The sequence below is a fragment of the Perissodus microlepis genome, chromosome 20 (genome assembly GCF_051167445.1).
Source record: "Perissodus microlepis isolate ML-2025 ecotype Zambia chromosome 20, ASM5116744v1, whole genome shotgun sequence".
NCBI classification, from domain to species: Eukaryota; Metazoa; Chordata; class Actinopteri; order Cichliformes; family Cichlidae; genus Perissodus; species Perissodus microlepis.
In genome coordinates this window covers 12,999,230-13,011,276 of record NC_140480.1, presented here as the reverse complement: position 1 = coordinate 13,011,276, position 12,047 = coordinate 12,999,230, and positions in this window count along the sequence as shown.

Below are 12,047 nucleotides of genomic sequence, written 5' to 3'. Positions count from 1 at the left end.
AAAAAACAGGGTTACAAGGAGATGAGGACGAGGACTAGGAGGATGAAAACAAACTAAGGAGAGAACTTGATTTGTACATGCAGTCTGTTCTGGGATCAGTGTGGTAGTTAACCCTCATTTAACACATTCCTCTCTGCTCCTCTAGCTCGCTCTATCTCACTGAGAATCAGAAAGCCTTGACATTTACTGCTATTAACTTTACACTCTTCTTGTAAAGACGCAAAGAAAACACAGTGAAAAGGTTAGAAGGACTTAAGGAAAAAGAATGAATGATAGGTTTAATAGAAGGAAAGAAGTTAAAGGGACTACATATTCAAAGGTCTTATTTCTGATACTACCCCATGAAAATATTTGCTCTGTGTGCCGTGCTGCAGCTGCTACATTCGGCTTCGGATTCACTTTTTGGCACCTACGCCTCTCGAGATGTGTTAATGCAGAAAGGTATTGAAAAACTCTGGTCAACCAACCAGCAGTCTGCCTGCTGTGTCGTATGAAATGGATGGAAGGAGAGGTACCAACTGTCTGTTACATATAGATAAAAAATAAAGCTCTGACGTGACCTCGGGTCAGCCAGCCTGACGGTCAGAGAAACAGAAACGTACTGGATTGTGGATCTCTGAGCTGCACATCAAAGATGCACCTATGCACAGATCAAGTCTGAAAAGTGCAATGTACCTCATATACATGTTGATGCGAAGCGCTGCCAGAGCAAACGTTTTCACTGCATTTGCAGAGGTGTTTTTATTTTGGATTGTGTATTTATTGTTTGCAATCTTTAAATATTAGTTTGCAGCTCTTTGCACATATTAATAAAAGGTTCAACTAACTGATCAAATAAAGTCTGTGCGGTTTAGTTGTTCCACTCATATTAAACCAAATGATGGTGTGGCGGCCTGTTCTAGTGTGAACTAAGAGAGGCTTTGAATGTAAGAGAGGGGGGGAAGGAAAAGCAGACCTAACATGTAACCCCTGCAGCTCGACTGAGGAGGTGAGTTACATTAGTGCTTCCTCTTTATTAGAAAGCGGTTTGAGTGAATTAGAAGTCTGTTATTTTTTTGGAGGAGGTCTACTCATTAGTCATGCGAGGCATCCATCTGAGCTCTATCAAAATAAAGGTGTATTTTAACTCATTTTAATTTTTTCTAATATCAGAGATATAGGACTATACAAAGTAGCTGGTGACATCTAAAACGACAGCAGACTTATTGTGTCTTTCTTCACCTCATCACTTTTTTCTGTGTGTTTATTTTTCTGTTGATGCCTTTCAAACAAAACTAGCCATGATATTTTCCACCTTCCCCCTCTGACAATTAATATCAGTTAACCCCGACCCCTTTCAGATTTGTTCACCAAAAGAAAATAAAAATAAAACGTCATTAACGCTGTTTATTATTTGTCAGACCGGTTTCATTTTCATGCTTTGTAAATATCTATGTTGTATGGAGCTTGAACTAAAATGTAAATATGTTTACTGTATTTGTAATAATTATAATCCATTAGCTGTACAGCATAGATGTGTCATGCAGATATCCTAATTCTGTGTATGGTAATCTTGCACCATTGAACTGTTAGTGAATGAGGCAACAATAAAAGTGGGAAACGTGCATTAGCAGATCAAGTGGTGCCTGCTTATTTCCTGCTTTATGTGAGCTTCTGCTGTAGTTTATTATGTGCTTTTAGCCCCAAGAAACCACCCTGTGGCGCACAATAAGATCTTCTGATGTTTGGTGTCATCTTCCTGTGATCTCCTGTGAACAGGTGGATTCATTCATTTCAAGTTTATGTATGTAGCACTAAATCACAGCAGGCGCTGAACACTGTAAAGACTCTAGAATAATTATGGAGGCACAACATTTAAAGCTCCTGTCCTTCCATCCCACAGACCTAAAAGTTAGTTATATGATAAACAGCCCCGTGTTTGTTTACTTGATTTGTAAAATGCAAAGTGGTGACTTTTTCTCTTCAAGTACGTCCTCATATGGAGACAGTTTTTTTAATGGCCCAAAACAAGTCATTGTTTACAAAAATATACATTTTATTCCGCAAAATGAGGTAAACAGTGAAGAAAAGTATGAGAAAAGGGAGCATAGGATCTCCGGAGACTGTGGCAACTAGAATTATTGTATACGTGTGTGTATTAAGGACTGACACAGACAAAGAATTAATCATACAATGAAGCAATGTACTTTTTAAATGTTTATTAAAACCATTCAAGTATTGAGTCATGAATAAAACAGCAACCTCTGATCTGCTAATTGGGAAACAGAGGATGTCAGTGTATGTTTCAGTGCTAGTTGTACAAATTGAGTGAGATGACTTTACATTTGAATAGATTCGATTACAAGTTATATTTGGTTTTAATTGAATGAGTTCAATTTGATTTAAATCAAGCCAATTCACAACATATAAACTTGAAATATATGGTAAGATAAAGGTTGTGCAATAATACAGAGGAAGCCCAAACGATCAAATGACCCCCTATGAGCAAGAAAACTCCATTTTCGGCAGAACCAGAATCAGGGAGGGGCGGCCATCTGCCTCCACCGGTTGGGGTAAGAAAATGAAACGAAACTATAGGAAGACAAAGAGGAAAGATGTTCATGATATATATGAAACTTTCCGCTAGCCCTGACTAAAATATTGTTTTTGACAGGAAAGTATTGTTTCATTCATGTTTATTCCACGAGGTGGACAGCAGGAATAGAACAAACCAGATACTAAGAAATAAAGTATACAATGAAATATTCTCGATATGCTAAAATTCCCACTGAGACTGGATAAGATTATTCTAAAACTGGTCAAAATACAATTCTCTTCATGCACAGAAATCCCACCCAGTCCCACAACCCAGGACAAATATTCCTTGTGTGTTCTTGAGCTGGACAGAAATTCCTCTTGCTGAGCGGGGTCCACGCCAGCCTCGTGTCAGGCAGACGAGGAGCCTCCTGTCCCAGTCTCGTCCGTCAACTGGGTCCATCACATCCCAACCCAGTTCGCATTCTGCATTGGAGTCCGTCGCTCGATACCACCGCGGCTCCCCTCACGTCATCACCTGTAAGTAAAAACAAATAGGAGCCAGAACCATCATCCCGGAAGCTGCCCTGGCTTATAGCCATGGCGACCCTCTCCCAACACGGCTGCACCCAGTGAACAACAGTGAGACACTACTCACAAATGCAGGCAGTATACATCTGCCCTGATGTCAATCACACACGTTGTCTCCTACTGTCGCCGTTCCTGCTGTCGGGACTGGGTCACCACATCACGCTGACCGGTCTCCAGACGAGGCGTCGCACCCCCCACGATCACGCAGCGGCTCCCTCTTTTCCACCTGGCCTTCATGCGTTCCTCTTCCAATCTAGGGCCTCTCTCCTCCCAGTGCTCAGCTTGCTTCCTTTTAATACGACCTTTAAACAGCTGAAAGGACACCTCTGGACACACCCATGCCTCAACATGTGATCACTATCAGCTAATTTCTCCCATTACCAGCCAATCCACAGTGGATTAAAACAATGTAAAATAACACACTGAAACAATGTGATACAAACAGAATAAAATCATGCAAATAAAAACTACACTCACAAATAAACACTAAAATCAGAAAAAAAAACAATATAAACGATGAATACAAATTTCTACTGTGTGAAACAGTTTCACTCTTTGAATATTTTTCATTTCTTACAATCAGAATTCTCCAATAGATTTTTAGAAGAAATTTATTTTTTCATGCATCACCAACTGACCCTTTTATGTTAACGTCTCAATCTCCAGCCTAACCTCATTGAATTTTGCTTAGCAAAGTACTTTTCAACTAATAATTAGTAAGATTATATTTCTTATCATCTGTTGGTCGTCTGACCTGATAAACTTCAATGAGCATTATAACACAGGAATGATTGTCTCTAAAAATGGGCTCCTGCACGCTTGCAGACATTTTTCCATCACAACTTATGGATGATGAAGGATTTGATTAAAGCTGTGAAACATTACTGATAAACTTCATGTGATGTTACATTAAAGCCAATTTTCTATTAAAATCAGGGTCTTTTCTAACTGACCTCTGACCTTTGAGCAGTAGTGTGTACTGTATGCTTGTATGTAACTGTATCTGACCTGGATTTTATCACCAGTTTCAAATAAGAATCTTCTTTAAAGTCTGTCTTTCAATACAAATGAAGTTAAACTTTATCAAGGCTGATGGTAAACTGTCCCTAACAAGTCCACTTTATTGCGTGCTCATTGACTTTCTCCTATCAGAGCTGTTTAACAAGTCCACTTTATACATGCTTATTAATCTATCACGCTTATCAGTGGCTCATGGTTGCTTAAAGCCTATGTCTGAACTTGACCACAGAGCCAGAGCATCGTTCAATCTTGGCAACAGCTCCAGGATGACAAACTCCACTTTCTCTGCATCAAGACAGCTCATAACTTTTTAACAGTCTCTCCTGATAGCCTCATATCATCTGCTCTAATCAATAACCATACACTATCATTACAATGTAGACTACAGCTCAAAAGTCTGAGGTGAATTAGAAATGTCTTGTTTTCAGAATAGACTCAAATTTGGTTTCAGATTGAATCACAGCAATTTATCAAAATAATCATATAAATGCTTAATATTAACACTGATCACAAATCATGAATGATTTTTAATAGAATATCTACAGAGGTGTTCAGAGACCCATTTTCAGCAATAATCCCTCCTGTGTTCAGTGGTACATTGTCTTATCTAATGCAAGCTTAACACATTAAAGCCAAACTTATCACTCAAAACAGCTTTTTAAGAGATTTTAGCACAAACTGAAACTATTGTGGTGATTAAAGAAACAATAAATGTGTCTGGATCATCCCAGTGTTTGTTTTTAACCTCATGAAACCAAGTTTCCATTTTCCTCTAAAGGGGCTGCAACACCCAGCTGCACAAAACCTTCACTTTTTTTTAACAGTTTCACTGTTTTAATATTTTTCATTTCTTACAATCAGAATTCTCCAATAGATTTTTAGAAGAAATTCTTTTTTTTCATGCATCACCAACTGACCCTTTTATGTTAACGTCTCAATCTCCAGCCTAACCTCATTGAATTTTGCTTAGCAAAGTACTTTTCAACTCTAATAATTAGTAAGATTATATTTCTTATCATCTGTTGGTCGTCTGACCTGATAAACTTCAATGAGCATTATAACACAGGAATGATTGTCTCTAAAAATGGGCTCCTGCACGCTTGCAGACATTTTTCCATCACAACTTATGGATGATGAAGGATTTGATTAAAGCTGTGAAACATTACTGATAAACTTCATGTGATGTTGCATTAAAGCCAATTTTCTATTAAAATCAGGGTCTTTTCTAACTGACCTCTGACCTTTGAGCAGTAGTGTGTACTGTATGCTTGTATGTAACTGTATCTGACCTGGATTTTATCACCAGTTTCAAATAAGAATCTTCTTTAAAGTCTGTCTTTCAATACAAATGAAGTTAAACTTTATCAAGGCTGATGGTAAACTGTCCCTAACAAGTCCACTTTATTGCGTGCTCATTGACTTTCTCCTATCAGAGCTGTTTAACAAGTCCACTTTATACATGCTTATTAATCTATCACGCTTATCAGTGGCTCATGGTTGCTTAAAGCCTATGTCTGAACTTGACCACAGAGCCAGAGCATCGTTCAATCTTGGCAACAGCTCCAGGATGACAAACTCCACTTTCTCTGCATCAAGACAGCTCATAACTTTTTAACAGTCTCTCCTGATAGCCTCATATCATTTGCTCTAATCAATAACCATACACTATCATTACAATGTAGACTACAGCTCCAAAGTCTGAGGTGAATTAGAAATGTCTTGTTTTCAGAATAGACTCAAATTTGGTTTCAGATTGAATCACAGCAATTTATCAAAATAATCATATAAATGCTTAATATTAACACTGATCACAAATCATGAATGATTTTTAATAGAATATCTACAGAGGTGTTCAGAGATCCATTTTCAGCATTAATCCCTCCTGTGTTCAGTGGTACATTGTCTTATCTAATGCAAGCTTAACACATTAAAGCCAAACTTATCACTCAAACAGCTTTTTAAGAGATTTTAGCACAAACTGAAACTATTGTGGTGATTAAAGAAACAATAAATGTGTCTGGATCATCCCAGTGTTTGTTTTTAACCTCATGAAACCAAGTTTCCATTTTCCTCTAAAGGGGCTGCAACACCCAGCTGCACAAAACCTTCACTTTTTTTTAACAGTTTCACTCTTTTAATATTTTTCATTTCTTACAATCAGAATTCTCCAATAGATTTTTAGAAGAAATTCTTTTTTTTCATGCATCACCAACTGACCCTTTTATGTTAACGTCTCAATCTCCAGCCTAACCTCATTGAATTTTGCTTAGCAAAGTACTTTTCAACTCTAATAATTAGTAAGATTATATTTCTTATCATCTGTTGGTCGTCTGACCTGATAAACTTCAATGAGCATTATAACACAGGAATGATTGTCTCTAAAAATGGGCTCCTGCACGCTTGCAGACATTTTTCCATCACAACTTATGGATGATGAAGGATTTGATTAAAGCTGTGAAACATTACTGATAAACTTCATGTGATGTTGCATTAAAGCCAATTTTCTATTAAAATCAGGGTCTTTTCTAACTGACCTCTGACCTTTGAGCAGTAGTGTGTACTGTATGCTTGTATGTAACTGTATCTGACCTGGATTTTATCACCAGTTTCAAATAAGAATCTTCTTTAAAGTCTGTCTTTCAATACAAATGAAGTTAAACTTTATCAAGGCTGATGGTAAACTGTCCCTAACAAGTCCACTTTATTGCGTGCTCATTGACTTTCTCCTATCAGAGCTGTTTAACAAGTCCACTTTATACATGCTTATTAATCTATCACGCTTATCAGTGGCTCATGGTTGCTTAAAGCCTATGTCTGAACTTGACCACAGAGCCAGAGCATCGTTCAATCTTGGCAACAGCTCCAGGATGACAAACTCCACTTTCTCTGCATCAAGACAGCTCATAACTTTTTAACAGTCTCTCCTGATAGCCTCATATCATCTGCTCTAATCAATAACCATACGCTATCATTACAATGTAGACTACAGCTCAAAAGTCTGAGGTGAATTAGAAATGTCTTGTTTTCAGAATAGACTCAAATTTGGTTTCAGATTGAATCACAGCAATTTATCAAAATAATCATATAAATGCTTAATATTAACACTGATCACAAATCATGAATGATTTTTAATAGAATATCTACAGAGGTGTTCAGAGATCCATTTTCAGCATTAATCCCTCCTGTGTTCAGTGGTACATTGTCTTATCTAATGCAAGCTTAACACATTAAAGCCAAACTTATCACTCAAACAGCTTTTTAAGAGATTTTAGCACAAACTGAAACTATTGTGGTGATTAAAGAAACAATAAATGTGTCTGGATCATCCCAGTGTTTGTTTTTAACCTCATGAAACCAAGTTTCCATTTTCCTCTAAAGGGGCTGCAACACCCAGCTGCACAAAACCTTCACTTTTTTTTAACAGTTTCACTCTTTTAATATTTTTCATTTCTTACAATCAGAATTCTCCAATAGATTTTTAGAAGAAATTCTTTTTTTTCATGCATCACCAACTGACCCTTTTATGTTAACGTCTCAATCTCCAGCCTAACCTCATTGAATTTTGCTTAGCAAAGTACTTTTCAACTCTAATAATTAGTAAGATTATATTTCTTATCATCTGTTGGTCGTCTGACCTGATAAACTTCAATGAGCATTATAACACAGGAATGATTGTCTCTAAAAATGGGCTCCTGCACGCTTGCAGACATTTTTCCATCACAACTTATGGATGATGAAGGATTTGATTAAAGCTGTGAAACATTACTGATAAACTTCATGTGATGTTACATTAAAGCCAATTTTTTATTAAAATCAGGGTCTTTTCTAACTGACCTCTGACCTTTGAGCAGTAGTGTGTACTGTATGCTTGTATGTAACTGTATCTGACCTGGATTTTATCACCAGTTTCAAATAAGAATCTTCTTTAAAGTCTGTCTTTCAATACAAATGAAGTTAAACTTTATCAAGGCTGATGGTAAACTGTCCCTAACAAGTCCACTTTATTGCGTGCTCATTGACTTTCTCCTATCAGAGCTGTTTAACAAGTCCACTTTATACATGCTTATTAATCTATCACGCTTATCAGTGGCTCATGGTTGCTTAAAGCCTATGTCTGAACTTGACCACAGAGCCAGAGCATCGTTCAATCTTGGCAACAGCTCCAGGATGACAAACTCCACTTTCTCTGCATCAAGACAGCTCATAACTTTTTAACAGTCTCTCCTGATAGCCTCATATCATCTGCTCTAATCAATAACCATACACTATCATTACAATGTAGACTACAGCTCAAAAGTCTGAGGTGAATTAGAAATGTCTTGTTTTCAGAATAGACTCAAATTTGGTTTCAGATTGAATCACAGCAATTTATCAAAAATAATCATATAAATGCTTAATATTAACACTGATCACAAATCATGAATGATTTTTAATAGAATATCTACAGAGGTGTTCAGAGACCCATTTTCAGCAATAATCCCTCCTGTGTTCAGTGGTACATTGTCTTATCTAATGCAAGCTTAACACATTAAAGCCAAACTTATCACTCAAAACAGCTTTTTAAGAGATTTTAGCACAAACTGAAACTATTGTGGTGATTAAAGAAACAATAAATGTGTCTGGATCATCCCAGTGTTTGTTTTTAACCTCATGAAACCAAGTTTCCATTTTCCTCTAAAGGGGCTGCAACACCCAGCTGCACAAAACCTTCACTTTTTTTTAACAGTTTCACTGTTTTAATATTTTTCATTTCTTACAATCAGAATTCTCCAATAGATTTTCAGAAGAAATTTTTTTTTTTCATGCATCACCAACTGACCCTTTTATGTTAACGTCTCAATCTCCAGCCTAACCTCATTGAATTTTGCTTAGCAAAGTACTTTTCAACTAATAATTAGTAAGATTATATTTCTTATCATCTGTTGGTCGTCTGACCTGATAAACTTCAATGAGCATTATAACACAGGAATGATTGTCTCTAAAAATGGGCTCCTGCACGCTTGCAGACATTTTTCCATCACAACTTATGGATGATGAAGGATTTGATTAAAGCTGTGAAACATTACTGATAAACTTCATGTGATGTTACATTAAAGCCAATTTTCTATTAAAATCAGGGTCTTTTCTAACTGACCTCTGACCTTTGAGCAGTAGTGTGTACTGTATGCTTGTATGTAACTGTATCTGACCTGGATTTTATCACCAGTTTCAAATAAGAATCTTCTTTAAAGTCTGTCTTTCAATACAAATGAAGTTAAACTTTATCAAGGCTGATGGTAAACTGTCCCTAACAAGTCCACTTTATTGCGTGCTCATTGACTTTCTCCTATCAGAGCTGTTTAACAAGTCCACTTTATACATGCTTATTAATCTATCACGCTTATCAGTGGCTCATGGTTGCTTAAAGCCTATGTCTGAACTTGACCACAGAGCCAGAGCATCGTTCAATCTTGGCAACAGCTCCAGGATGACAAACTCCACTTTCTCTGCATCAAGACAGCTCATAACTTTTTAACAGTCTCTCCTGATAGCCTCATATCATCTGCTCTAATCAATAACCATACACTATCATTACAATGTAGACTACAGCTCAAAAGTCTGAGGTGAATTAGAAATGTCTTGTTTTCAGAATAGACTCAAATTTGGTTTCAGATTGAATCACAGCAATTTATCAAAAATAATCATATAAATGCTTAATATTAACACTGATCACAAATCATGAATGATTTTTAATAGAATATCTACAGAGGTGTTCAGAGACCCATTTTCAGCAATAATCCCTCCTGTGTTCAGTGGTACATTGTCTTATCTAATGCAAGCTTAACACATTAAAGCCAAACTTATCACTCAAAACAGCTTTTTAAGAGATTTTAGCACAAACTGAAACTATTGTGGTGATTAAAGAAACAATAAATGTGTCTGGATCATCCCAGTGTTTGTTTTTAACCTCATGAAACCAAGTTTCCATTTTCCTCTAAAGGGGCTGCAACACCCAGCTGCACAAAACCTTCACTTTTTTTTAACAGTTTAACTATTTGAATATTTTTCATTTCTTACAATCAGAATTCTCCAATAGATTTTCAGAAGAAATTTTTTTTTTTCATGCATCACCAACTGACCCTTTTATGTTAACGTCTCAATTTCCAGCCTAACCTCATTGAATTTTGCTTAGCAAAGTACTTTTCAACTAATAATTAGTAAGATTATATTTCTTATCATCTGTTGGTCGTCTGACCTGATAAACTTCAATGAGCATTATAACACAGGAATGATTGTCTCTAAAAATGGGCTCCTGCACGCTTGCAGACATTTTTCCATCACAACTTATGGATGATGAAGGATTTGATTAAAGCTGTGAAACATTACTGATAAACTTCATGTGATGTTACATTAAAGCCAATTTTCTATTAAAATCAGGGTCTTTTCTAACTGACCTCTGACCTTTGAGCAGTAGTGTGTACTGTATGCTTGTATGTAACTGTATCTGACCTGGATTTTATCACCAGTTTCAAATAAGAATCTTCTTTAAAGTCTGTCTTTCAATACAAATGAAGTTAAACTTTATCAAGGCTGATGGTAAACTGTCCCTAACAAGTCCACTTTATTGCGTGCTCATTGACTTTCTCCTATCAGAGCTGTTTAACAAGTCCACTTTATACATGCTTATTAATCTATCACGCTTATCAGTGGCTCATGGTTGCTTAAAGCCTATGTCTGAACTTGACCACAGAGCCAGAGCATCGTTCAATCTTGGCAACAGCTCCAGGATGACAAACTCCACTTTCTCTGCATCAAGACAGCTCATAACCTTTTAACAGTGTCTCTCTGTCCTCATACTTCTATATATTCTTCTGTAATAGATAACTATACGCTATCATTGTAATCAATCTACACCACAGCTCAAAAGTTTGAAGTCAATTTTCACCTGGTTTATAACCATGTGATCGGTCCACACATCAGTGTCTAAAAAAACGCTCATTTTTATCTGTGTCTATCATCAAAATTTGAGTTGATTGCAAACTCTCCCTAACAAGTTCACTTTATTGCGTGCTCATCAATCTCCTCTACAGCTCAGCTAACTGAAGTCAGTTAGAAACGTCTTTTTATCTTAAAAAAAACAAGATTCTTTTTTATATTTTGTAAATTGGTTTTGAATCCAAATAAATATAATTGCTTAAAACTTGCATTGATCACCAATTATGATTAATGTTTGATAAAACATTAGCTGGTGTATGGATGCAACAATAATGGTGGTGTGTGGATTACAACAATAATAGCGAGTGTGCAGATTATATTACCTATCCTCAGTTTATCACATTAAATCTCATCTTACTAGTGACCCAGTAGCTTTTCCAAATACAGCTGCACTAACCAACATCATTTTTTCAAGTAATATAAAAATCGTTTTTATTTATTACCTTTTTAAACATCCCATTTTTTCTTTCTAATGTCATTAAATCAAGTTTGCCCATTTTTATAAAACATTTGGACCTCCACATCTTTTTAGCGTTCAGTTATTTCCTCAGTGTCACACATGGATTAGTTTTCGTCTCTTTCAATAAGAAAGTCAAATCTTCAGACCTTAAAGCAATCTTTGTTTCTTTCAATCATCTTAATATTTTTAATCTCCTGTAATATAATTGCAGTTAACCAGAGCTTAGCTACTCTGATCTACAGTGATTTTGGGGGTTTGGATTTGTTTTTCACAGGTGCAGAGCCTTTTTCTACAAAATTATGAATAAACTGCATTTTTTAAAAGTACCATTAATCATGTAGACTGACAAGTAACTAAACATGTAACACAGTGATCAGTAGAGAAGAAAGAAAATAACCCATTTACACATTTCTAGTTCAGATCAAAATTATTGTTCTGATTAAGGAAACAGTAAATTTGGCCACGTTATTGTCCTGATCCTCCAATT